Source organism: Juglans microcarpa x Juglans regia, chromosome 4S (genome assembly GCF_004785595.1).
Source record: "Juglans microcarpa x Juglans regia isolate MS1-56 chromosome 4S, Jm3101_v1.0, whole genome shotgun sequence".
Lineage (NCBI taxonomy): Eukaryota > Viridiplantae > Streptophyta > Magnoliopsida > Fagales > Juglandaceae > Juglans > Juglans microcarpa x Juglans regia.
Genome location: NC_054601.1, coordinates 13256840 through 13284301, shown reverse-complemented (window position 1 = coordinate 13284301; position 27462 = coordinate 13256840). Strand labels below are relative to the sequence as shown.

Here is a 27462-nt window from a genome sequence, read left to right as displayed (position 1 = left end):
AAGAATATTTGTGATAATATACTGGATACATTGATGAGTATTAACAAAAAGACGAAAGACACTATCAAGATGAGGAAAGATCTTGAGAGAATGAGAATTAAACATAATCTGCATTTACGGGTGGAAGGCAACAGGGTGGTCATGCCGCATGCATGTTTTACGATGACGAGGGAGGAGAGGATGGATTTCTGCAAATGGTTGCAAGGTGTAAAGTTGCCAGATGGTTATGCTTCATATATTGGTAGATGTGTGAGTCCTGATGATTGGAAAATCAATGGATTGAAAAGTCATGATTGTCACGTATTTTTACAGAAGTTATTACTTGTGGGAATTTGTGGGAAGCTTACATCTAATGTACGTGTGGCCATATCTTAACTATGTATGTTTTTCAAGGATTTGTACGCTCGGGTAGTAAATCGAGATGTGTTGTCGAAATTGGAAGAAGACATTACTACTATACTATGTAAATTCGAGCAGATCTTTCCACCATCATTTTTTGATGTCGTGGTCCATTTAGCAATATATTTACCGCGAAAGGTACTTCTGGGTGGACCGGTGCAGTTCCGTTGGATGTATCCAGTTGAAAGATATTTGGGTCGATTGAAGCGCACTGTTGGGAATAAAGCCAAAGCTGAGGGTTCAATAGCAGAGGCCTATATACACGATGAATGGTTAACATTTTGCTCTCTATATCTTCGTGGTGTTGAGACACGATTTAATCGTCAAGAGCAAAATGTTGATCTTGCTACTCCGCCTCCTCGTGAGCTATCAGTGTTTTTCCAGAATGTACGACCCTTGGGTGCACAAACAGGTTACGATTTAATTGATGGAGACTTGGGTAAAGTTCGGTGGTATGTGCTAAATAACTGCCAAGAGATTGATGATTATCTTAGGTATGTCATTTCATTTCTTTGAATAATTATAGTTTTTTTTAAATTAATTAGAATTGTTGTGCTCAAAATATACTTCTTTTGCAACATGTTATAACAGTGACCACATGGACAAACTTAGGACGGAAGGCGTAGAAAATATAGAGGCAAGACACGAGGAAGAATTTCCCAAATGGTTTGAAGAACGTGTATGAACTAAAATTATATATATGTTATATTGTGAAATTTTTAACTCTGGATAATGAAATAATAAATATATACTATTTCAATTTGTAGATTTTGGAACAATGCGCTCGTGATCCCGGATCAATTTCTTCTGAATTGTATGCATTGGCCCGTGGTCCTTCAAATAGAGCACTTCGAAATACTGCATGCACGGTTCGAGGTTATAGATTCCATATTTTGGACCGTGAACGTAATAGAAAGACTCAAAATTGTGGTGTGTTGGTCGAGGGGAGTCATGGAACAGATGATATTGACTATTATGGTGTCATACGTGATATTATCGGATTGAAATATCTGGGTGGGTCTGTAACATATGTCTTTAAATGTGATTGGTGGGATCTAGGCAGTGGTCGGGTTTCGATACATAGGGATAATCACTTTACGAGTGTCAATACTGCATCTAAATGGTACGAAGATGATCCATTCGTATTGGCTTGTCAAGCTACCCAAGTCTATTACTTGATTGATCCAATGAAAAGTGTTGATGAAGATAGTGGGGAGATAACTTGGCGAGTCGTATAAAAATTTGTTCCTCGAAATATATATGAAGCAGGAACGAGTGCAGATTACGAGAATAGTAGAGATGAAGATGACACTCCGATTGTTAAGGCATACCAGGAAGATGGAGAGGGTATTAACTTGTTTGTTGACCTCGATGCACTCGAGTTGCTCCCCTTGTGTAGAGATGATGTCCCACCCGTACATCTCGACCCGTCTGTATTAAATGATCATTCAATTCAAGTTAGTGAGGAGGAAGAAGAAGAAGACGAGTCAGAAGATGAAGACGAATCAGAATCCAGGCAGGAGGTGGATAAAGATGATGAAGAAGAGGTGCATGATGATGATGAAGATGTTATTAATGGAGATTCTGAAACAAGCATGGAAAATTCATCTGAAGAATAAAAGTACTAAATATTTTATTCATATAGGTGACTATAAAATATCTTGAATTTTCATAATTTTTTCTAATTAATTTTCTTTAATATAATTAATTATTTTCAAGAATGCCGCCAAAACGACAACGAAGAAATGTGCTTCCGCCAAGTCCAAGTCCTGAACCCATTGAGGACTTCCCACTCGAAGAATCCGTTCCTGAAGATCAAGCTAACACAGAAGAGAACAACAGCTAGTCGACACCTACCAGTAAGGAAATATTGTCGTTGATAATTATATATATAGTTAATACTTTTTTCTCAATAACTATATAATTATAATTATAGTATATCTATTATCATGTAGTTGATGCATCTGCACGTCGCGGTCGTGGCTATACACGTGGAATCTCTCTTGAAAAAAATAGAAGGCATGGTAAACTGAAGATCACAATTCCTGATAATTCTACTGGAGGAGTGGATGATAGTGCAGCAGCACTTTCCTCCTATATTGGCACAGTAGTTCGAGCATATGCTCCATTTTATGTGCGCTCATGGCGAGATGTTCCGAATGAGATTAAGGAGCACATTCGAAGTCGTGTGCTGGTGAGTTTACTTTTCAGTACATTTTTTTCACCTAGATTAATATTATATTTTTTACCTGATTCCCTTATTAGGATGAATTCGACCTCGACTTTGGTCGTAGCGAGGATTTGAGAACCGTGAATGAGTTGATGGCTACACTATTCCGATGTCACAAAGGACGATGTCATGACGACTTCAAGAAGTTTGAGACGTTGAAAGAGGCTGCGCAGTCTCCTTTTCAGCAGATGAAGTTAGATGATTGGAGAAAGTGTTGTGATCTTTTCGCATCTCCAGATTATCAGATATTTTACATTTATATCTTTTAATTATTTACATTCATATTCGTTTTATATATTATATGTATACATATTACAATTAACATTTTTAATATATTTTGTAGCACTTGAGTTCTACAAATGCACAGAATAGATCCGTTCTGACTGTCCACCATCGTGCCGGTTCAAGGTCATTCCACTGTCTTGCTGAAAAAATGGTAATTAAAAAATTATAGAATTCATTTATTTTCCTGATATTATTTCTGATAAGTACTAATATTATCTTTTTAAAATTGCTAATATTGTCGCTTTGTTAGAAACGTGATGATCCTGAAAACTTTTCCCTCATTCATGTCTATGCTGCTGCTCACACTAATGAGCATAGTGAGTGGATGGATTCTGTCGCTGCAGATAATTATGTAAGCAGTGTTAATTTTGTTAAATAAATTATTTATATAATATTTTAATAGTTTATTTCTTATTTCTATTTCTTTTAATACGTTACTAATTATTTACGATCATTACCTTTTAAATTGCAGAGCAAAATGTTGGAGATGCAGTCGGCTTCTGAGGAATCCTCTCCTAGTGACATAGACATATTCACGCAAGTGCTCGGGCCGCAGTCTAGTATGGCAAGAGGTTTGGGACGATCTATCAAGCATAAATGTTCATCCTCCTCAACCCCATCGGCTTCACAAATTAATAATCTTACGGCAGATTTAGAAGCTGCACGGCGTGAGAATGAGTATATCAGGTCGAGACAACAAGAGTTAGAGTCTCTCTTAGAACGACAGTCTCATTTAGAGACGCGTTTGCAGGACCAACAGAGAGACCAGGAGGAAAGAATACGCAGTGAAGTGCAAGAGCAAGTGCAATGGGAGATGATGGTGCAAATGGAGCGTGTTATGTCGTTGCAACAGAATCTCCGTGGGCGAGAGAAAAAGAAGAAATAAATTTTATCAATATTTCTGACTAGTTTTAATATCTAATTTTGTACTTTTATAAGACATTGTTACTTGTTAATTGGGTATGTAATATGATACAATTGGTATTATGTTTTTAAATTTTATGAAATTAGTATTTCTGATCTGTACGTTCGAATGTAAATAAAAATCGTTCGAACGTTGGTTCACACTGTAACAAACGTTCGAACGTAAATACAATTGAATCGTTCGAACGTTAAACTATACGTTCGAACGTACTCACGCTAAAACGAACAAACCGTTCGAACGGTAAAGCGACTAACGTTCGAACAAAGAACTTGCATTCGGACGCTCCTTCGTTTGCATTCGAAATAACGTCTGAACATTAAACGCGCTACGTTTGAACATTTACGTTTACGTTCGAACAAATATTCAAACGTTTATTGTAATTAACGTTCGGACGCATTAACATTCGAACGTAAATATGATACGTTCGAACACAATATCCAACGAACGTCAACTTCTCTCATTCGAACGCCAATCGGTCGGGTATAACGTCCGAACTTTTGATTTTACGTCCGAACGTGATTTTCTGTGACAGTTCATAACCGTCACAAAAAAAGGAACGTTCGAACGTTGTACCGAACGGAACACTTCCAACCGTCACTAAAAATATTTTTTGTGACGGTTGAACAGTAAACCGTCACCAAATGTTTTCTGTGACGCACTTTAGGTGACGATCATGGTGACGGTTTCAAACCGTCACCAAATATGTTTAGTGATGGTTTGCCATCTTTTTGTGACAGTTTTCTCTGTCGCAAAACACACATTCTGTTGTAGTGAGTAAGACAATTATAATATTTTTTAAGAGCTCCAAAAATTTTATAATTGTAGAAAATAATTTTATCAATGTGATTTTAGTTATTTAAAATATTATGAGATTTAAATTATGTTGAAAACTCTAATTAATTAGATGGTTTTATTCTCTCAAAAATATTGAACAAGACTTCATCATTTTATTAATGATGAAATATTATTATTTTATAAACTAAAATTTAGTTTAAATAATATTCTATCTTAACATCTCTCAGTACGTTTAGTTAAGTTAATATTTAAATTAGATAATATAATTTGAAAATCATGAAAAATTAATTTGTTTTAAAAAAATCCCCTAAGAGTGATGCCCTTCCCAAAAGCGGGTGGCCAACAAGCCACCCTACGTTGGTTTGGAGGTGGCCCGCAAAGTGTGCCGCTACCACCTCTTGTGATTTTCGGAACTATCGCAAGGTGGCAACAACCCAACCCGCAAGGGTGGAGAACCTCTCCCTCTACCTGCGGCCACCGGCCTGTGACACCCATTCCGCTCCCAAGGGTTCTTTGTATATTATTTTTTAATAAAACAATAAGCACATTTTAGTTTTTATGGGTTTCTAAATAATTTTAAATTTATTTGCTTATTTTCTCATTTTTTAAATTAATTATTAAGATAGTTTAATTTGAACTGGATTTTCAAAAAACCTTATATATATCGAGAGACAAGAAGTACCTGTAAAGGGTTTTGCCAATCCAGACATCATCTTGGCCTCCATACTGTTCTAAGTAGAATCTTGTCTCCACGCGAGGTAAGCTTGCATACCATGGGAATTGCAGTGCGTACCCTACCTGTTTTATATCACTATTATCATTAACTGCGCGCTAGATCATCAGCAGATATATGCACATTAATTGAACCCTAAAATATTTATTGATGTCCCCGCATATATGTTTTATGAATAATATTAAATATTGTAGGGCTAGCTTACTTTTATATCTATCTAACCTACGTATCTTAAAATGTTAGAGAATTTTAGAGAGCATATAATGAAGATTATAAATTTTTTTGAGAATGTATTCTCTATATTTATAGAATTATAATTAAAATTTAGGGGCATTTTGAAATTTCAAAATATTTTGGGGGCTATGCCTCCCTTAAGGCCAACGTGGGTTCACCAGTAAACTTGAAGAAATCTTAATACACAGCAATAAGCTGAGCGGGTTAGATTGAGAGGTGAGTTGAGATCATCTCTACTCATCTCACTACTATTTATTACTATATATTTATAAATTTTAACTCACAAATCTCATCTCCGAATCTATTCATTATTTCTAGTAGCTAGCCTTTTCACTATCAAGCAGCCAAGTAATTACTTTTTGCCATTTTCTTAATGAATATAAAATAAGCATCAATTTATGAAATCAGACGGATCGACGGATCATATATACCTCGCCAGATATGTCCTTCATAATGATCCATTTGTCAAAGAGCTGATTAACAGCTCGTCTTTCTCTCAAGAAGTTGTATGAGAATTGCTTTGCATCCTCAAGGATCTTCTCTCCTGGAAAGAGAACTTGAGATGCCCTGTGTAGGTTAAACATTCCTGTCACTGCCTAAGTAGACTACCAGCCAAAGCAGCAGAACTCCCCCCAACTTTCTCAAAATGCTGGAACACATCTGTCATGATAATGTCAAAAAACATAATTAATTTAGAGGTTTTTTCTCGGTAGATGTGTTGTATAGGGCTGTTTAGTATATATAATTTTTCATTACGAAAATGATAGTACTATGACTCTCAAACGTGCCCATACCAAACGTGCACACATTAATTTTATTTTATTTTTTTATTTTTTTAAATAATTAAAAAATTGACTATTAATAAATTTTTATTTTTATTTTTATTTTTCTTAATAGTCAAGTATGTTTAATTAATTTATATAGAAAACCCCGATCATATCGATCACTACATATATAATGTACGTCTAATTACAGGTTTTGAGCGGCGAAATACCAGCGGAAACCTCGTGGCCATGCAACCTAAGTAACCTGAATCCCATGGCCGAGTCATCAATATCATAAACCTTTGAATTTCTCGCCCAACATATCCCTTTATGTGTCCAATATCTGAAAAATTGAAAATTAATAGATATTTTTATCTGAATTGATACCTAATTATAAAATACTCATGCAGTGGCATGGGTCAAATTATATATATATATAGATATAGATATACCTGGAAACATAATTTATACATTCCTTGATCTCTGGCTGAAAATATCTGGAAATTCCTAGCCTCTGCAGCCGATTCACTGCCCAAATGTGTTCAAACAAGTCCACTGGATACACGCCGGGGACTAAAGGCAGAATGAAGCTTAGAAAAACCGGAAAGCAATAGCATATTCGAAGCGTAAAAAAAAACAAGAAAAAATCTATTGTAACAAGAGAGAGGCAATTGAAGAAGTTTCTATAATATCAATATGTAATCATGAAAAATGCTTTAACTATAAAGAGATTTCATATAAGCAAATTCACAAACTGACTTGACTTGGTGTAAAACGTTAAATTATAAAATTATTTTCGTAGTAGATCTAATATATCACGTGAAATTATGTCATTTATAAGTTTACTTTTATTAATTGTTGAAAAGACATAGCTTTTACCTCCACCATTAAACCTCTGGACCACTCTTTTTAAGTAGTTCAAACAATTTAGGTCTTTGGTCTGCATGACTGCAAAGGCAGTGGAGGAAGGAGAGAACAAGAAGGACCCTGCATCTTGGCACTTTAGTTTAAGAAGCTTTTCCCAGTCTAGGTCTGGCATCCCTTCCAAGCTATAGAGCAGAGTTGTGGGCACTTTGTGCAAGATGTCCCTTGTTATCCTATCGCAAAAGACAATAATCAGGAATGTCGACCTTTTTCGAATTTTTGAATGAAGTTTGGGCAATGAACTGAATCTACCTTTCGAGCTTTACATTTCTCTTTGCATATATATCTTGAAAGACAGGAGAATCGTAAGGTACTTCAATGTTTAAACTTCGAGCAATTTCCACGAGCGAAGGAAAAGCAACTTCAAAGCCAATTCGCATGTGCTCATCATTCTCGGATTCAAGCTTTGGCATATTTTCATTCAAAAATGAAATTCCTACTACAATGGCAACCCCACGTTAGAATATATATATATATATATATATATATATATATATATATATATATATATATATATATATATATATATTTAGGGGTGTAAATCGGTCCAATCTAGGAAAGATGGACCGAAACATCATTTTCGTATACCAGACCGGACCGGACCGAAAGATCACCCTAGTGGACCAGACCATTAGCTATTAGTCTGATCGGTCCATATCGATCTAGGCCAATTTCAAATGGGGGCCCAATCATACGAAAAACTCCATCATTCTTGAAGCATGCTAAAAAATCCAGCAATCTGTATTTTCGACCTATTAGTATAAAAACAAAGCCTACAAAGTTTATAATTTTGAATGATACAACTATATAACTTTATTTGCACATTTTTTACTTCAAAATAGCCTAAAAGAAGTTGTTCAAATTATCAAAACTGATAATTATATATTAGTTAATTAATAATTATATATTTAACATTTTATATTGTCAATAGTCATAAGTTAGATGAAAATTACATAATTCACTTATATAACTACTATATAAAATAATATATATAGTTTATAAAAGAAAATATTTAAAAATATATATTTGTAGTTCTGTCGGTCCGATCCTGTCCAGGGTGAAAAAACCCCACCCTGGGACTGGACCGAAACCCATTCGGTCCCACAAATAAAGGATCGAAACTGACCAAACAAGTTTTCAGTCCAGTCCGATCCTGACCGAGAATTTTACAACCCTATTTATATATATATATATACACACACACACACTACAATAAAAGAGGTTATAGTCTCGTGAACAGTAGATTTTGTTTGAGTTCACATTATCCCATTCAAGCAATTACGTTTTTGCCCTCATTTGTACAATTACATTTTTGTCCTCTAATTCATCATTCAAAGTACAATTAAATTTTATATTATTCTAATCGTCCCCACACACACATATTTTTATTTTTTAATTATTTTTTCCTTTTATCAATGTATAGTGTATGGATGATGACTAGAAGAATTTAATTAGTTTAAGAACAATAAAACCAAAAAAAAGTTAAAATAAATAAAAATAAAGTGGTGTTGATGTGTGAAGATGATAAGTAGAATTTTTCTTGCACAATTACGTTTTGGTCCTCTAATTCATCATTAAAAATATGATTAAATTTCTGTTATTCTAATCCTAGTTAGAATAAAATTATAATAATAATAATAGTAATAATAATAATGAACTTAAAAATAATCTAAATTAAATATTTTGGTTTATTGAACTTTTGTGGAACAAATTAACAGCTTAGGATTTTTTTTTTATATTTCTTCTTAGATTTAAAAATATATAATAGTATTTTTCGTATATAAAATTATTTGAAAAACTTTACAATTATAGTCATATTATTTTTCATTACAATTCATAAAAGAAAAAATCACAGTTATTGGACTAATAATATTTTCATTTTAAAAAATTCAATTAATATTTTTTGGTTCCAATTTATGCATTAGTTTATAATTGGACTTTTATTTATCATATTCACTATTTTATTTTTATGGTAACAAAAATAGTATTTTAGTAAGAACATGCTCTATTTTCTAAGATCCATATTGCAATTCCAAATTTGAAAAAATTAATAATATTATATTTAAGTTCAAAAATAAAAATATTTTCTTTAAATTTAAAGAATAAAATTTTTTTGCCATAGGATATCGTTTAAACATAATAATAGGTGTCTTCATATTATTTATCTTAATAATGAATCATATTGAATAATACTTTTTAAACTAATATTATTTTGAATTGAAGAAAAAAAACATTATACTTTTTTAAATTTGAAATGAATGGTCTACTTTTACATTTATCGTTCCAATAAAAATTATATCCAATACTACTTTTCTGAAATAATTAAAAATAATATTATTTATTTTTCATTTATAAGAAAAACATCATCATGATTATTATTATTATTATTTATATGTCTGATTGATCATTAGCTATGTATTCAATAATTTTACATTTTCTGTTTCTTTCATTTTTTCAAATATAATTATAATCATTTGGAAAATTTATTGAATAGATTCATGATTATCTTTACATGATTTATCATATTTATTGTTCTAATTGATATGTATCTTAAAATTCATATTTTCCATATAAAAAATACAGACAAGGAATATGTGCCAGCTTGCACATAAGCTCTTACTTAGGGTTTTTATATATATATATATATAATAAATAATAAAATCAATCTTTTTTTTATCAATTTAAACTTTTGAGATTGATCATGATGATTTTATGTGGTATCAAAGCAAAATCCAATATTTAAAATTTGAATTTATACTTTATTTTATTTAATTAAATATTTTACGTGTTGAACTATTTATTTTATTTCACAAAAAAAAAATACCCTGATAATTAATCCTTTTTGGTACTTTTCAGGAAGAATATTCCATGATTTTAAGGCAATAACGCAGGCTAAAGTGTTGAGTATCCGATCATAAACGAGGAAGATTTCACCATCACCCCATGAACCATCGGGAAGCTGATTGGCAATCCAGCGAAGGGTAGATGGGAACTGAGGAAGGCCACTTCCATTGACATCTTGTACAAGAGCAACCCAGGCTGTGTCATAAGCTGAAATGCTGATTTCTCCATCATTGATCGACGACAACATCCTTTTGATGGAGTCCACGCGTTCCTGTACGTACATGCACGTATATGATTTGATCAATGAACGTACAAATCTCTCCCACTTCCTTAATTTATAAAATAATTAGATACGACATAACAAAATAATAATAAAAAGTCTATTTTTTTAGTGAGACTCAATTTTTTACTAAGAGTTTATACCATATTTGTTTATTTAAAACTTGAATTTAACATTACTATTTTTTTCAAAATGCTACCAGTAAAACATGCATGGCACATTAAAATCATTATAACTACGTACTTGAATACCGATCTGAAACAGTATGAAACTATTTTTAATAATTAATGATATATACATTATACAAGTCCAACTTATTAAGATATAAAATAAATAATAAAATATATCTCTTTCTATCCTTTTAAGAGTTTTGAATAAATAGTGATCATTTCACACAACTTGTACATGAAGTCTGGAAATTTACTTTTTTATGGTGGGATCCAATTTTTTTTTTATAAAAACTTGTGTATTTAAAAAAAAAGTTAAAAGTATGGTTTGAAAAAATAAAATAAAATTGTTCAAATCATCTGCTTCCCTATCCGCGTGATCCTCTACAACCTCACGCCACCTTATGACCGGCAGATCCTCATCATGTTGAAACCCATCTGAGTTTTGGAGACATTATAATTGGTTTAATTATATAAATGCATTTCATATAAATAGAAGAGAAATATTTTAGTTGCAAGTTGATTTTACAAAATCAAATTCACAAATGATATAACTTGATATGATACATTAGATTAAAATTTTATTTTTATTATAAAGTAGATCTAACGTATAATAAGAAAATTTGTTAATTTATAGATTTATTTTTATGAAATTCCTTTAGAGCTACAGCACTTCTCTAAACTTAAGACCTTGAGTCTCAAAAAAAGTTATTGTTTTAGTCCACCTAAACTTAATATTCTCGAAAAATTATATTCAGTAGCCCATACATATGTGCATGATATAGATTCATTCTAGTATAGCGCCCCGTGCTCGTATATACCTTGACTAGTCCCGGGTTTGGATATAGGGCAGCATCTCAAGGGAGAGTTTGGTCGCTTGTGATCTTTAGCCCCCAATGACCAGACACCCACAAGATCATATGATAGCGATGCAAATACCACTAGCAGGTATATTACACGTAAGCTACAAATGTAGTCCTCTTGATAAGTGAATGCTATTATTTGGAATTACTTTGTGTATGAAAAGTGCTACGGGTATATAAAAAATTCTACAAACTTAAATTAAAAAATTGACATTTTTTCATATAAGAGAAATTATATGTATAAATCATTATTGACTTTCATATTCTATATATTTAATTTTTTTTCATAAGATGTGAGGGTATTTTTCATAAAGTGTAAAGTATGAAATAATGAATAAGGACTAATAAAAAAAAATTTTTTTCATATAATACATTAGATTTACTTTAAATAAGATTAGTTTTATCATCTAATATATCACATTAGAACACGTTTCTCTGTAAATTTATTTATGTAAACCTTTTATAGTTAAAATATTTATATTTTTTTATATTCTTATTAAAAGAAACTGAACGACAAGGAATCGATCGAACGGCCAAAGCAAACTTCCAGTGATGAACTAGTACGGAACCCACTACTCTCTGTATTTCCATGCACTGAATGCAAATTACGTTTTAAATTTCTAAAGTGTAATGTTAGGTCTACTGTTAAAAAAGTGGATCTAGATTTATTGTTAAAAAATTATTATTTTTTATATAAATTCAGTATTTATTATTTTTTTTAAAGTGATTATAGCCTTACAACTGTAACTATTATTTCTCGTTTCTAAAACCGCCGCCAGAAACACAATTACTTTTCACAGACTTTTGACTCTGGTTGCAAACGGAGAGAAAAACTCAAGCTCTCAAGCTTTTGAGATCTTTTCTTGATCTTTCCTCTGGAAGAATATCATAGCTAGAAAGCATACCAAGCGAAGTTTATATATGGTCAGAATCATGAAAGACTTGAGCAGGGTATTCGATCATCAAATATTCTTACATGGGTATGGAAGCAACGCTCAAAAACAAGTAAAAATTATAAACTTTATATGATTTGCGAAGGTGAAGAACTTACACTCGAAGGACAAGCAAGATCGTGGTAGAATGCAGGAAATTGCAGGAGAGAGATGGAAAAGGTTTGAATGCGAGGACATGATCTTCAGGCATACCAGATGTGGAGAGGAAGGTTTAGCGAAAGTGGGAGCATTTCAGAGAGAGACTAGGAAAGGAAAAAGTGGGCGGAAATGAGTTCCCAAGATATTTATCTTGGGAAAGTTATAGACAAAGTCAGGAAAAAACCCCAAACGTCTTTGTCAAAATAATTGCCAGAAATTCATGAAAAAGTTTTCTCAAAATCTGCTGCCACATAATTTTTACGTCTTACGTCATAATGACAAACTACAACAAAAAAAATAGGTTTTTTTAGACGAACTTTTTTAGACCCAATTAAAATTAGGCATTGTTAGTTATGAGCCGTTGATATAGTTTTTTTTATTAAAAAGAAAAATAAAATAAAAATTATATGTCAACATTGATGTGCAGTTTAATATGTAAATTCACTTATAATATGACTTTTTCATTAAAATTCATCTCACAAAATAATTTTTAAGGACCAAATTTAAACACCGACCGACCGACAAAGTCGCTAAGCATTCGAATAGGACGAAATATTCTTAGGTGGCAAGTTATAGTCAAACTGCGGAAAAAACGGCAAACATCTTCGTCAAATTAATTGCCAGAATTAGTAATTGCCAGAAATTCTTGAAAAAGTTCTCTCAAAATCTGCTGCCACGTAATTTTTACGTCGTCCGTGATAATGACACAAAAAAAAAAAAAAAACGTATTTTTAGACGAATTTTTTATGCTTACCAATTAAAATTCATCTCTACACATTGACGAAAGTCGCTAACCATTTGAGCAAGAAATATTCCGTTCAAACGAGATATTTAGGTTTCGTTTATTTTTAGAGATAAAATGAGATTAAAGTTAAAAAATAAAATAAAATATTATTAGAATATATTTTTTAATATTATTTTTGTTTTAGAATTTAAAAAAATTGAATTGTTTATTTTATTTTGTGTAGAGATTTAGAAAAGTTATAATGATGAAGTGAGATGAAATGAGATGTTTCCAAAAAACAAACGAAACCTTAGAGACAAATAATTTCGTCCTCAATAAAATGTTCATTGAACATGTACTAAGCCGTTTGCTCAGAAAAGAAATAACCAATGAAACGAATATCACTTACATTCGATTGAAAAATTGTCAGGGTAAGTTTTTAAAGTTAGCTAGAAATTGGCTTACCATTCAAATGATTTTATTTACAACTTTGAGCGAAATTCTATAAATAAAAAAAATAGATCAAATTTAAAGATTCATCATTATGCAAGCTCAAAATCTTGTCATCGTCTTTCTAAAAATTGGTAATGTTATTTTATGTTAAGAGGTGGCTTGAATTCAGATTGAACAGTGCATGTATCGTAGGTTCGCTCGAGCGGAGGTTCACTCGGCTCGAGCGAAGTCAGACAGAGAGTTTCGCTCAACATTCACTCGACACTCAGCTCGAACGAATTCAGATAGAGAGTTTCGCTCGACATTCGCTCGACACTTAGCTCGAGCGAATTCAGACAGAGAGCTTCGCTCAAGTATTGCTCGACATTCAGCTCGAGTAATATCCAAGTCAGAGAGCTTCGCTCGACCCTCGCTCGACACCCAGCTCGAGCGAGTTCAGGCAGAGAGCTTCGCTCGACTCTCGCTCAACTGTTGGCTTGAGCGAAGTGCAGAAAACCTACGCTCGCTCAACACTCGCTCGACGTTCGCTCGAGCCAATATTCACAAAAGTGAATTCTCACTTTTCTTATAAATATCAAACGGCGCCTCCTCTTTGAGATAGACTTCAGAAATCATTTTGTCTTGTTTTTAAGTGTTTTCTTGAGAGGGAAGTCTAGAGTGAGTTTAAGAGATAACTTCCTTGTGAAGTTTTGTTGTATTCATCTGTACTCCATCTCTGTTGATAGTGAAATCTTCGATACTGACCCCACCAGTGGACGTAGGCTCATTTTGAGTCGAACCACTTAATTCTTGGTGTTCTTTCTGTGTGATTGTCATCAATTTCTTTCGTTTAGTTCCGCTACTATACTTCGAGTTAGTCTTAGATCTACAGTTATTCCCAACAAACTGGTATCAGAGCTTGGCTCAGGGTGATCTGGAGGGATGGCTATCGCTAAGTTCGAAGTGGAGAAATTTGACGGTCAGAACAGTTTCAGTTTATGGCGCATCAAGATGAAGGCTTTACTGCGACAACAGGGCTTGTCAAAAGTATTAGAAGTGTCAGTATCTGACGATTCTCCGGCTCCTTCGAAAGAAGAAGAAGAAAAGGTACACAGTACTATTCTTTTGTCACTATCTGATGGAGTTTTAAGAGAGGTGGCTGACGAGGAGACTGCAACTGGTCTCTGGTCGGCACTTGAGAATCTGTACATGAAGAGATCTCTCACCAACCGGTTGTATTTGAAACAACGGTTATACACTCTCAAAATGAAGGAAGGTACTCTTATTTCTGAACACCTAGATGAATTTAATAAAATCATTATGGATCTGAGGAACATAGATATTAAGCTTAAAGAAGAAGATTTTGGGAATGGAAATCTTCAGAGATAGGAAAGCTGGAAAGTTGTACTTGTCACAGGGAAAGTACATTGAGAAAGTGCTTCAGAGATTTGGAATGTTTGATTCCAAACCAGTAAGTACACCACTTGCTACGCACTTTAAGCTTTCAGCTTGCCTATCTCCTCAGGCAGATGAAGAGGAACAGTTCATGGCTAGTGTTCCTTATTCAAGTGCAGTTGGTAGCATCATGTATGCAATGGTTTGCAACCACCCAGACATTTCACAGGTCGTGAGCGTAGTTAGCAGGTATATGGCTAATCCGGGTAAGACTCATTAGTAGGCTGTGAAATGGATACTCAGGTATCTGAGGGGAACCCTGAACTTTGGGTTAATATTTGATAGAGATGTCGATCTCAGTTCCAAAGTTACTGGTTTTGTTGATTCTGATTATGCTGGAGACTTAGATAAGAGAAGATCATTGACAGGTTATGTTTTCACTCTGTGTGGGTCAGCTATTAGTTGGAAAGCAACACTGCAATCTACTGTTGCTTTATCAACTACCGAGGCAGAGTACATGGCAGCAGCAGAGGCTGTTAAGGAGGCCATTTGGTTGAAAGGCTTGGTCAATGATTTGGGTTTACAACAAAATGGGATCTCAGTATTCTGTGACAGTCATAGTGCAATACATTTGACCAAAAATCAAATGTATCATGAGAGAACGAAGCACATTGATGTCAGGTACCATTTTCTCAGAGAGATTGTTATAGAGGGTGCTATACAGATTCTGAAGATTGCTACTACAGAGAATCCAGCAGATATGATGACTAAGCCAGTTGCAGTATACAAGTTCAAACTTTGTTTGGACTTGATTGGTGTTTGCATTTTGTTATTCCCGTAGGAGATTTGTTTGGAGGGGATTGGTTTTGTGGTCGGAGGTTTTTTGTGTTGAAATTGGCAGAGTTTAAGCCAAGGTGGAGATTTGTTAAGAGGTGGCTTGAATTCAGATTGAACAGTGCATGTGTCGTAGGTTCGCTCGAGCGGAGGTTCACTCGGCTCGAGCGAAGTCAGACAGAGAGCTTCGCTCAAGTATCGCTCGACATTCAGCTCGAGCAATATCCAAGTCAGAGAGCTACGCTCGACCCTCGCTCGACACCCAGCTCAAGGGAGTTCAGGTAGAGAGCTTCGCTCGACTCTCGCTCAACTATTGGCTTGAGCGAAGTGCATAAAACCTACTCTCCCTCGACACTCGCTCGATGTTCACTCGAGCCAATGTTCACAAAAGTGAATTCTCACTTTTCTTATAAATATCAAACGGCGCCTCCTTTTTGAGATAGACTTCAGAAATCATTTTATCTTGTTTTTAAGTGTTTTCTTGAGAGAGAAGTCTAGAGTGAGTTTGAGAGATAACTTCCTTGCGAAGTTTTGTTGTATTCATCTGCACTCCATCTCTGTTGATAGTGAAATCTTCGATACCGACCCCACCAGTGGACGTAGGCTCATTTTGAGTCGAACCACTTAATTCTTGGTGTTCTTTCTGTGTGATTGTCATCAATTTCTTTCGTTTAGTTCCGCTACTATACTTCGAGTTAGTCTTAGATCTACAGTTATTCCCAACATTTTATATATTTGATTGTTCAAGTTTAGTTTTTGTCATATTTCAATGACTTTATTTCTATAAAATATGTCTTGTAATAAAAGTAGAGTATTTAATTACGATCTAACAAAATTATATGATGCATCATATACGAATCGTAATGGAGAGTGGACTCATTCTGATGCCCGTGAAAATTATGTAAGTAATATTATCTTTTTTAATTAAACATATTTAAATATTTGTGGCAATATTAATTCTTCCTCTTATGTGTAGGAAAAAATGTTTGCCCTACGTACTAAATTTGCGTCTAATCAAAATTCCTAAACAAGTGAAGTTGACATTTTTATAAAAGTTCTGAGTCCACCACATTTATGATATTTGAGGGTTTCTATCATTATGTCAAGCCTTCTAGTTTGCTCTCATCATCCAACAATGCCTCCAACACCTCTAGATTATTAGAAATAGTGAGGTATGACACCGATGAAATGACGACAAGGCAGCATGAGTTAGAGGCTCAAATGAAGTAACAAGCATACATGTAGATGCTATTGAAACAACAAGATCATCAACAAGAGGAGTTCATGAGAGAAATGCAACTCCAAATACAGATGATTATGCAACAATTCAGGCCTCCATGCAACTGACTTACATTATATAGAATTTACAACTCTTTATGTATCATGAACACTACTCTTTTATTTATTTAGTTCATACTTATGAGACTACTTTTATGTTTATTGAAAAAATTGTAACGCATTTTTTAAGATATCATGTATGTGTATTTACTTTTTCATTATTGGATAAATCAAAATCTTACTGTTCGAACAACCAACAACCGTTCGAACATAGTTAGTCAAACCATTCGAACGATCATAAAGAATATTCGAATGTAATCCATAATCGGTGTTTGAACGTCAATTGGATACCGTTCGAGCATAATAAGCGTTCGAACGCTTTCTGACGACATCAAACATTACATCTACTTTCGAAGACTATATTCCATGTTCGAACGTCATCTCCTAGTAAATCATTCGAACTAGGGGTGCTACCCGCCCCCTACAGGGCGGGGTGCGGGGCGGATTCTCAATCCGCTCCGTCTCTTTTCACTTAAAATGAACACTACATTTATTTGATTTAAAAATTATTTATAAGTGCAAAAGTAATTAAAAATACATTTTTAGATCCAAATTATAAATTTAAATTTTGTAAATATGACTATAATTTAAAAACTATGTAATTATTAAATTTGCTAGTGCATATTTTGTGTAAATTGTAGTGTATTAGTTTTTAAACTATGTAGTTTTTAAATTTGTCAACGTATATTTTGTGAACAAGTCTAACAAATTATAATATATATTTATATATACACAATTTGTAAAATATAAATATATATTTAATAATATATATATAAATGGGGGCGGGGGAAATGCGGGGCGGGGTTGGGCCCTTCCCGCCACCTGCCCCTGCTAGTGGCCCTAGATACGGGGCGGGGGGCCCCGCCCCCGCATGGGTGAAGCGGGGTTGCCCGCCCCGCCATGTGGGGGCGGAGCGAAAGCGGGGCGGGGCAGCAGAGCCCACCCCTAATTTGAACGTATCATGATCCAATCAAACATTCAACGTAATATGTTCGAACATAGTTGTATTTCGACCACTAAATTTAACGTTCGAATGTTTTTCCATGTCAATGTGTTTGAACGAATTTATTTCGATCGACCACTCAACCCAATGCGTTCAAAAACACTTCACAGTCGAATGTAATGATTTTATTAGTTGACCGTATATCTGGAATGAAATTTAATCGTCCAAAAAAAAATTTCGTTCGAATGCTATTGAACGATTTTGTTCAATTTCGTCTCCAAAATTATTTTTTGGGACAAAATTTAAATTATCGTCCCAAAAAACTTTTTGAGATAATGGTATTGGGATGACCTTGGGACGATTTTTTTCGTCCCGAAAAAAGTTTTGGGACAATATCGTAGTTTTTTGAGATGAAAATTTTCGTCTCAAAAACCCTATGTTGTAGTAGTGACATCTAATAAAAAAAATCCTTATATCTCTTTTCATTATGTATAACTTGGAAGGAGAAAATTGTAGACAAACATATATAACGCTAAAACTGTTTACCCAATCCAACCTGACTTTTCTCATCCGACTGACCCAAAATGAAATGGGTTGGAAATGGAAATTTTTCAATTCAGTTTCGAAATAATTCAGATCGACTATTACCGAATAACCAATACATAAGTTCAATATTGTGATTGTTTCAGTACTAACTTGATGACTTGAAATGTTTGTCCTTGGATAGCAGTGTGTTTAGAGAAACATATTCACTAAGTTATTGGCCACTAGTATAAAAACTTTGATTTGACTATGTGTTTAATATGCGAGCTATCTTGTGAGTAGGGAAAATGATTTACACATAATATTTTTTACACATTTTATATAATTATATTTTAAATGAAATGTATTTTTATAAAAGATCTTATAAAAATAACATCATTTTATAAAAATATCCTCATTTTATAATATTGTTATACAATATGTTGTATATATATTACTACTCGTGTATAAAAGGGTTTGGCCAATCAAACCGAAAGGCCCCGATATGGGCCACGCAATTAAAGTTGGGTTCAAAGGGTCAAAACCCATAACGGGTTCATTTAATCTAATATCGGTCGAAACCGATCACCCGAAAAGATCAAGCACCTGCTGCAGAGCTTGTCGACGTTGACGATGGGGCAGTAGAACTTGTTGCAGAGCTTGTAGAAAAAGTTTGAGGATCTACACAAACAAAGTGCCGTATCAGACTCCCTCTGAAATGCTACCACAGGGGACGTGGTTTGGGAGAACCACACTGCATTAGACATGATGACATGGCACCCTGTATGGGAGATGGAAGTCCTTGGCACAAGAATTGGGGCCCACCTTAATAGGAAGTATCAAATCTCAACTCCAGGTTAGAAACTAATTCTCATGTACTCCTACAAACAAAAAATCTCTCTAAGAATTAGAAAACTAACTTAGGCATCAAAGGAGTTTCACTACCCTCAAGCCCTTACATTTCTTGTGTTGCTAGACTATCGAGCCTGGGGATCGTTGTGCGAAACACAGCGTTAATAATGTTCTTAGAAACTGCTGGGTACTTCAATCATTGAAGAGCTAGAGTTCTAGTGCTTCGGACGAGGTCATTGGTGGTGTCATGTTGTATATGGATTTGTTGTGTGCAGAGATCATGTTAGTTTACATAGTTTTGTAAGTGTCTAAACTAGTTGTCATATAATAGATATACAACTAGTGACTAAGCACTACTCGAAGTAGTTTCTTTCCTTTAAAGATTTCTTCAAAAATCTTCTCTTCCTCAACATAATGACAGAATCAATGTACACATACAGAAGACTCAAACTACTGATCTATCAAACAGTACTTTGGCAATGTGGAAGTTGATGGTCCCACGATCACAGTAAGCTGCATAATAAAAACTCTTTGCTATTGCAAGAAATGTTTGCTTTATATCAGAATGAATATTATCTTTGGAGTTGTGGAGTACCAACTGCACAAGTTCTTGCATCGCAGATTCTATTTCTTGGGTTTTGACGTAATAACTAGCATCTGAAGTAATATTGTGGCTGCAATTGTTGTCTACCTGCATGATTTAGAAAATCCACCCATGATCAGAAAATTAAGAACCTCCAAGAAATTAACAACTAGAAATGAAAGTGTGAAATCACCATTTGTCGAAAAAATTTAAGCTAATGAAAAGATGAAAATTTAATTATTTGTATTATATTCTTAACATAAAATAAAGATAATTTTCACACTTACATCGCCCTTACTAAATATAATTAATGATCTTTTTAATAGAAAATTAGGAACCTCCAAGAAATTAACAACCGGAAATGAAAGTGTGAAATCACCATTTGTTGAAAAAATTTAAGCTAATGAAATGATGAAAATTTAATTATTTGTATTATATTCTTAACATAAAATAAAGATAATTTTCACACTTACATCGGCCTTACTAAATAGAATTAATGATCTTTTTAATGAGAAAATGCATTGGAATCATACATTGCAATCACCCAAATGGAACGGTTTCAAAAACGAAAACACATCAAAAAAACAATGACACAAGCTGGTAATGGCCACTTGCTTTTACAAACAATATCCCATATAATATACTATTTTTGGTCAGAAATATGCCAAAATGTTTGTCATGCTTATAGAAAAAAACTGTCATAACTATTGCATAAATAAATGCCAAATGCCAAATAATAGCTTAATGGAATCAATATTGAGCTAAGTAATATCTATCCTTTCTATCTAGATATTTGATGTTGATATTCTCTCTTAAACTTGTAGTTTTTAGTGTTTCTACCATCTCCTTGTGGAATCGACACCCCAATCTTTTATATGACAGCCACGTTCTTTTTTGGACGTAATCAAATTTTTGGCGCCGTTACCGAGTAGACGATTCAAGAAGCGCATTCTAAAAATAGGTTTGCTGAACTTGACACACTAAAGGTGGTAAACTCGTTCCTTTCTTTTGTTTTTCTCTCAATTTTAGATTTAGTGTTTTAATGTTTGCATGCATAGATATAGAGACGAGTTAGGTAGATTTGCAAGGAGACCCGAAGTGGACACTGATACTCTCTTTTTCAATCTATTTGACATGCTATCTAATTTTGATACACATTCCATTGCTTCATTCTCTTCATATAACATAAGTGTGCATGAAGATCAACCTAGGACTTTACAAGAGTACCTGCAGCCTACACTCACAGTAGCACCATCGTGCATCATATTTCCACCTAATATTCCTCAAATGGATTTCCAACTAGGTTGGATACAACTTCTTTCTACTTTTCATGGTTTAGAGAGTGAAAATCCATATGTGCATATTAGAGAGTTTGAGAAGGTTGTTGCTACATTTCATGGCCAACCTGACATTGTAGATGTTGTTCGAATTAAGTTCTCTCCTTTCTCACTATAGGATAGCGCAAAGAGTTGGATGTATTCATTGAGACCAAGGTCGATTGGGTCATGGGGTGAGATGACCCAAGATTTCTTTAATAAATACTTTCCTCATCATAAGACTAATGCTTTGAAAAGACAAATCTCAACTTTTATGCAAAAGGATAGTGAGACTTTATACCAAGCATGGGAACATTTTAAAGAGTTACTTAACTTGTGCCCCTATCATGGATATGAGAGTTGGCGACTAGTTAGCTATTTTTATGAAGGTCTTACTCCTAGAGAGCGTCAATTTGTTGAAATGATGTTTAATGGTGAGTTCTTGCAGAAGGATCCAAATCAAGCAATGGAGTATTTGAATGAAGTTGCTGAAAAAAGCTCACACTTGGACAGGACAGAATGCTTTGGATAGTACCAATCAAGCACGCCCCAATCAAAATCATTCTAGTGGAGGCATCTATCATCTCAGAGAAGGAGATAAATTGAAGGCAAGGATGGAGAGCCTAACTAGAGAGTTTGAGGCGTTGAAGATGAAGGAAACTATGGCAACTTGTAGCATTCCCTAAGCTGATTCTCCTAAACCTTGTTTTGTTTGTTAGGGAGTAGATCATCTTGCACAAGATTTTCCCACACTTATTGAGATGAGAGGAGTGTATGCGGAACATTGCAATTCTCTTGGCATGTACAAAATTCTTTTTACACACTTGGATAGTTACAATCCCGGTTGGAGAAATCACCGCAACTTTAGTTGGAAGTCTGACACTCATAACCTTGTACAAGCACAACCACCTAGGAATTACGCTACACCGTATCATGCATGTTTCACTTCTAGGAACCCCTTAGAAGACACTTTGCAAGCTTTTATTGAGGCATAAGATAAAACTTATCAAAATTCTAAGTATTTGGTTACGAAGGTTGTTGAGGAAAATAAGGAGATAAAGAGCCATATATCCAAGTTGATGAGTTCTTTTGAGTGTGAAGGAGTGTGGCAAGTTCCCTTCTCAAACTCATTCCACACCCTAAGGTCAACATCTGGCAAAGGGAAATTTGAAGGAGCTCAATGTTATCGTGACACGAAGTGATAAGTCCTTACACATCCCAACAACTGATAAGTCAGAGGATCTTGAAGAGGAACAAAGCAATGGTGGTGCCGAACTACTCAAGGAAGCTGAAGTAATAAAGAGCTCAGTTAAAGTACCATTTCCTCAAGCTTTATAATCGAGTATGTGAACTTTGGATCCTAGCAATGAAATCCTAGAGCACCTCATGCAGGTAAAGATTAACCTCTCTCTTTTACATGTTATTAAACAAGTTCTCAAAAATTTGTGTACAATTAAGAGGAAGCACCATGTTAAGAAGACAACATTTCTGACAGAGCAAGTTAGTTCTCTATTTGAGCAGTGAATTCCTCCTAAGTACAAGGACCCTAGTACCTTCGATTGTGTAATATGCCTGCTACTTTTCAACGCTGCATGATGACCATATTTAGTGACATGGTTGAAAATTGTATGAAAATTTTTATGGATGATTTGACTATTTTTGGTGACTCGTTTGATAAATCTGAAGAGAGTCTTGGTTTGCTGTGAAGAGAAACACTTGGTGCTTAATTGGAAAATGTGCCATTTCATGGTACCTTCATTGTATTAGGTCATGTTACTTCTTCTAAAGGTATAGAGGTTGACCAATCCAAGATTGAGTTAATCTCAAAGCTTCCAAGTCCACAAAATGTTAAAGATGTAACATCCTTCCTTGGTCATGCTGGTTTTTCTAGAAGGTTTATACCAAATTTTTCGATTGTCTTCTTGTTAATGATGCTCCTTTTAAGTTGCAAAATGCCTGTGAAAACGCATTTAAAATGCTTATTGATAGCCTAACATCTGTACCTATTGTGCAGCCACCTGATTGGAGTCATTCTTTTGAAATAATGTGTGATGCAAGTGATTATGTAGTGGGAATGGTGGTTGGGCAACGGAAGGATGGAAAACATTATGTTATTTCTTATGCTAGTAGAACTTTGAACACTGCTCAAATGAATTACTCTACCATTGAGAAAGAGTTTCTAGCTGTAATCTTTACATTAGATAAATTCCGTGCTTACTTAATTGGATATCCTATCATTGTTTTTAAGTATCATGTCGTTCTTAAGTACCTTCTCTCCATGAAGGATGCTAAGGCACGACTAATCCGATGGATTTTTATTTTGCTGGAATTCAATCTCACAATTAAGGACAAGAAGGGTGTTGAGAATGTTGTGGCTAACCACCTTTCTAGATTGATGTTCAAAGATACCAACACTATTCCACCTATTCATCATGACTTTCTAGATGAACAGTTGTTTGTTGTTACTCACCTACCATGGTTTTCCCATATTGTGATCTATTTAGCGGCATGCGAGATTCCTTTTATCTGGAGTGCACAAGACAAGCGTAAGTTTTTGGTTGTGTGTAGTTTTATTGGGATGGTCCTTGCTTATTTAAATATTTCCCCAACCAAACTATGAGACGTTGCATCCCCAACGATGAGATTGTAAGTGTTCTTAATTTTTGTCACTTACATGCATGTGGAGACCACTTTTCTATCAAAAAGACTATTGCAAAAATTTTACAATGTGGATTTTATTGGTCTACCTTGTTTAGGGACATTAACAATTTTTTCCGATCATGTGAAAGATGCCAAAAGCTTGGTGCTCTGTCCCATCGTAATATGATGCCTCTAAACCTAATTTTCATAATTAAAGTATTTGATTGCTGTGGTATAGATTTTGTGGGACCTTTCCCTTCTATTGTGTCTAAGTGGATTGAAGCTACACCTTGCAGGAGCAATGATCATGCTATTGTGGTGAAATTTCTTAAAGAGAAAATTTTATCTCGGTTTGGTACACCATTGGTGATCATTAGTGATCAAGGCACACACTTCTGTAACCGTTCTTTTGAGGCTTTGATGCATAGGTACGGCGTGGTGGATAAGATTTCTACAACATTCCACCCACAAACCAATGGACAAGCAGAGCTTGCAAACAGGGAAATTAAGTAGATTTTGGAGAAGACAGTTAACCCCAATTGCAAGGATTGGTCCTTACGTCTATCTGACGCCCTTTGGACATACCATAGAGATTTTAAATCTCCCCTTGGAATGTCCCCTTATCGGCTTGTTTTTGGCAAACCTTGTCATTTACCTGCAGAACTAGAACATAAGGCATACTAGGCTATCAAGGCCCTTAACTTTGATTTGAGTGTTACAGGCAAACAAAGAAAGCTTTAGTTGGCAGAGTTGGAAGAGTTGAGGAATGACGCCTATGAGAACTCTAGAATCAATAAGGTGAAGATGAAAGCTTTCCATGATAGAAATATTGTGAGAAAACAGTTTGAGCCTCACCAACGGGTCACTTATATGATTCTAGGTTGCATCTCCATCCTGGTAAGCTACGTCTAGGTGGATTGATCCTTTTCTCGTGAAATGTAGTTTTGAGAATGGAGCTGTAGAGGTTGAAGATCCAAAGGATGGGTGGGTATTTAAGGTCAATGGGAAACGTTTGAAGCCCCTTGTGGAGCTCTTGGATCCTGCAAAAGAGAACACTCTTGCTGCTAACCCTGTTTACAATACTTAGTTCCATTGCATGCACCTTTGTAGTTTAGCTCATTTTTCTATCTTTTTCTTTACTTTTGTTTTTGTTTTTGTTCTTGTTTTTGCTTTGCTTTGTTTTGTTTTGTTTTTTTCTTTTTTGCAGCAGTGAGTTCCTTGGTTGTTTCAGATTTTTCCTTCACTTTCCAAGTGATATCTTTCTTACTTCATCTTTATGATCTTGCACCTTTTGTATTTGACATTGAGGACAAAGTCAGCCTTTGGTTGGAAGATGGAAAATGCCCAAGTGCATAATTTTTGCATGAATAAAGCTTTGAAATTTAGATTAGATTTCAATGTGTGTCATTCGAGTCTATGGTTCTACCTTAGTTCTCTATTGAGATACTCTCATAATTCTTTTTTAGCACAAACTAAGACTTGTCATTAGATGGATGTTAAACACGTACAATTAGTGGACACCCTTGAACATTAGTTGCGACTACCACATGCATGATTATGAGAGATATTCCTTGAGTGAAGTTCACTGAATTATAACATGTTCTCCCTTTTGACTTGTTTAGTTATTGAGAATGTTATTACATGGTATGTGGCATGTTGGTTGATTATACTTAGGAGATGATGAAGGTCAATTTAGGATGAACGTTTGAGCCTTTCAAACTAACGCATGTTTTATCCATTAGAAGCCATTTTGAGCCAAAAAAAAAAAAAAAGATAGCCTTTCTTTTGTAAGATCATGTTTCCCTCACCCCCTCCACATTGGAGTTGAACATAGTTACTATCTTTCCTCTACCTTTCACTTTCAAGTATATGTCAGGGATGTTAAATGTTAGTCTAAAGGTAAAAAGAAAAAGAAGACAAGAAAAGGAATATACTGTGGTGGTTTATTATTGGTGTTGGAAGGGTCATGAAAATGGATTCCATGATTACAACCAAAGGATTCAAGATACAAGAAGAACAAGAACAAGAAGAGGAGGAAAGGAATGTACTATGGTGGTTTATTATCCGGTCCGGTTTACCGGTTTTGTTTTACACCCCTAATGCCACTTTTGCGAGAAAACCCTCTAAGTTGACGGAGTCAAGCACCCTAAAAAAGGTCCTCATCGACCTCAATTTTGCAGAGAAGACAACCAAGGACCAATGGAACCCCTCAAACAACTGGAAATTGGCCTGCACCTTAGGACAATCAAGACCTTTGGGACCCTAGAAAACCCCTCAAGACAGGACGAATGTGAACCCTGAGATGAGAAACGAGAGGTGTTCTAACGCTCTATCGAAGATAGGAAAAGGAAAGGTTAGGGATTATCAAAGGATGAAGGAAGTTGCAGAAATGAAAATTGGGAACTCTTTCACACAATAGAAGGACGAGAGAAAACGGAGGATGGGATGCGAGTTTAAATAGATAACTGTGCCGATTTGACTGCCTAAGTGGGAAAGTGACAAGTGTCACAGAGAGGGAAACGGCGAAAACAGATCCAGTGATTTCCATTACACAAGGGAGCGTGGGATCAACCCGCCACACGCAACCCTAAATGTGTGGAAGTATACCGGTATGCACAACGGATACAAACCGATCCGTTGAACATTACAAACAATTGAAGTGTCATAATTCCCACCGCACACGTGATGTATGAACTTGTGGGGTAACTAGAAAGGAACTTTTCAGTTCCCACCACAATGGGCCTGGATTAGGTCTAAGAAGCCCAACGGTCATGATGTAACCCATCCACCAAGCGATGAAGGGGAAAGAGGGCCTAGAGCCCACATGGGAAAAAAGGATCATCATGGGAGATGGGAAAACGTCATCGTTTGCTTTGACACAACCCTAGCCAGATGACCTGCAAGGACGCCACACTGCATCAAATGTGTAGATACAGAGCAAAGATAGAATAATCCGATGGGAGGCATTGTTCCTGAGAAAATGCCCAAGTAGTGGCCGCACTCACCCATCCACCACAGGGGATGCAGCTCGGGAGAACCAAACTGCATTACACGTGATGGCGTGGTACCCCGTATGGGAGATGGAAGACCTTGGCGCAAGAAATGAGGCCCACCTCAATAGAAAATATTAAATCTCAACTCCAAGTCAGAAATCGATTCTCATGTACTCCTACAAACAAAAACTCTCTCTAAGAATTAGAAAACTAGCTTAGGCATCGAGCCCGGTGATCATTATGCGAAACACATCATTAATTGTGTTCTTAGAGATTGCTAGTGACTTCAATCGTTGATGAGCTTGAGTTCTAGTGGTTCGGATGAGGTCATTCGTGGTGTCATGTTGTATATGGAA

At 35.0% G+C, this 27462-nt stretch overlaps 1 non-coding gene and 1 pseudogene across 1 annotated transcript; both read right to left on the bottom strand.

Annotated features, from left to right (window-relative positions):
- Window positions 1-10416, bottom strand: part of LOC121262060 — a 45424-nt pseudogene extending 35008 nt beyond the window's left edge.
- An 11304-nt stretch (window positions 10417-21720) lies between these two features.
- Window positions 21721-21827, bottom strand: LOC121263916. The gene has a single exon (XR_005940398.1). It is a non-coding gene; the product is annotated as a small nucleolar RNA R71 (small nucleolar RNA).
- Between the last annotated feature and the right edge of the window lie 5635 nt (window positions 21828-27462).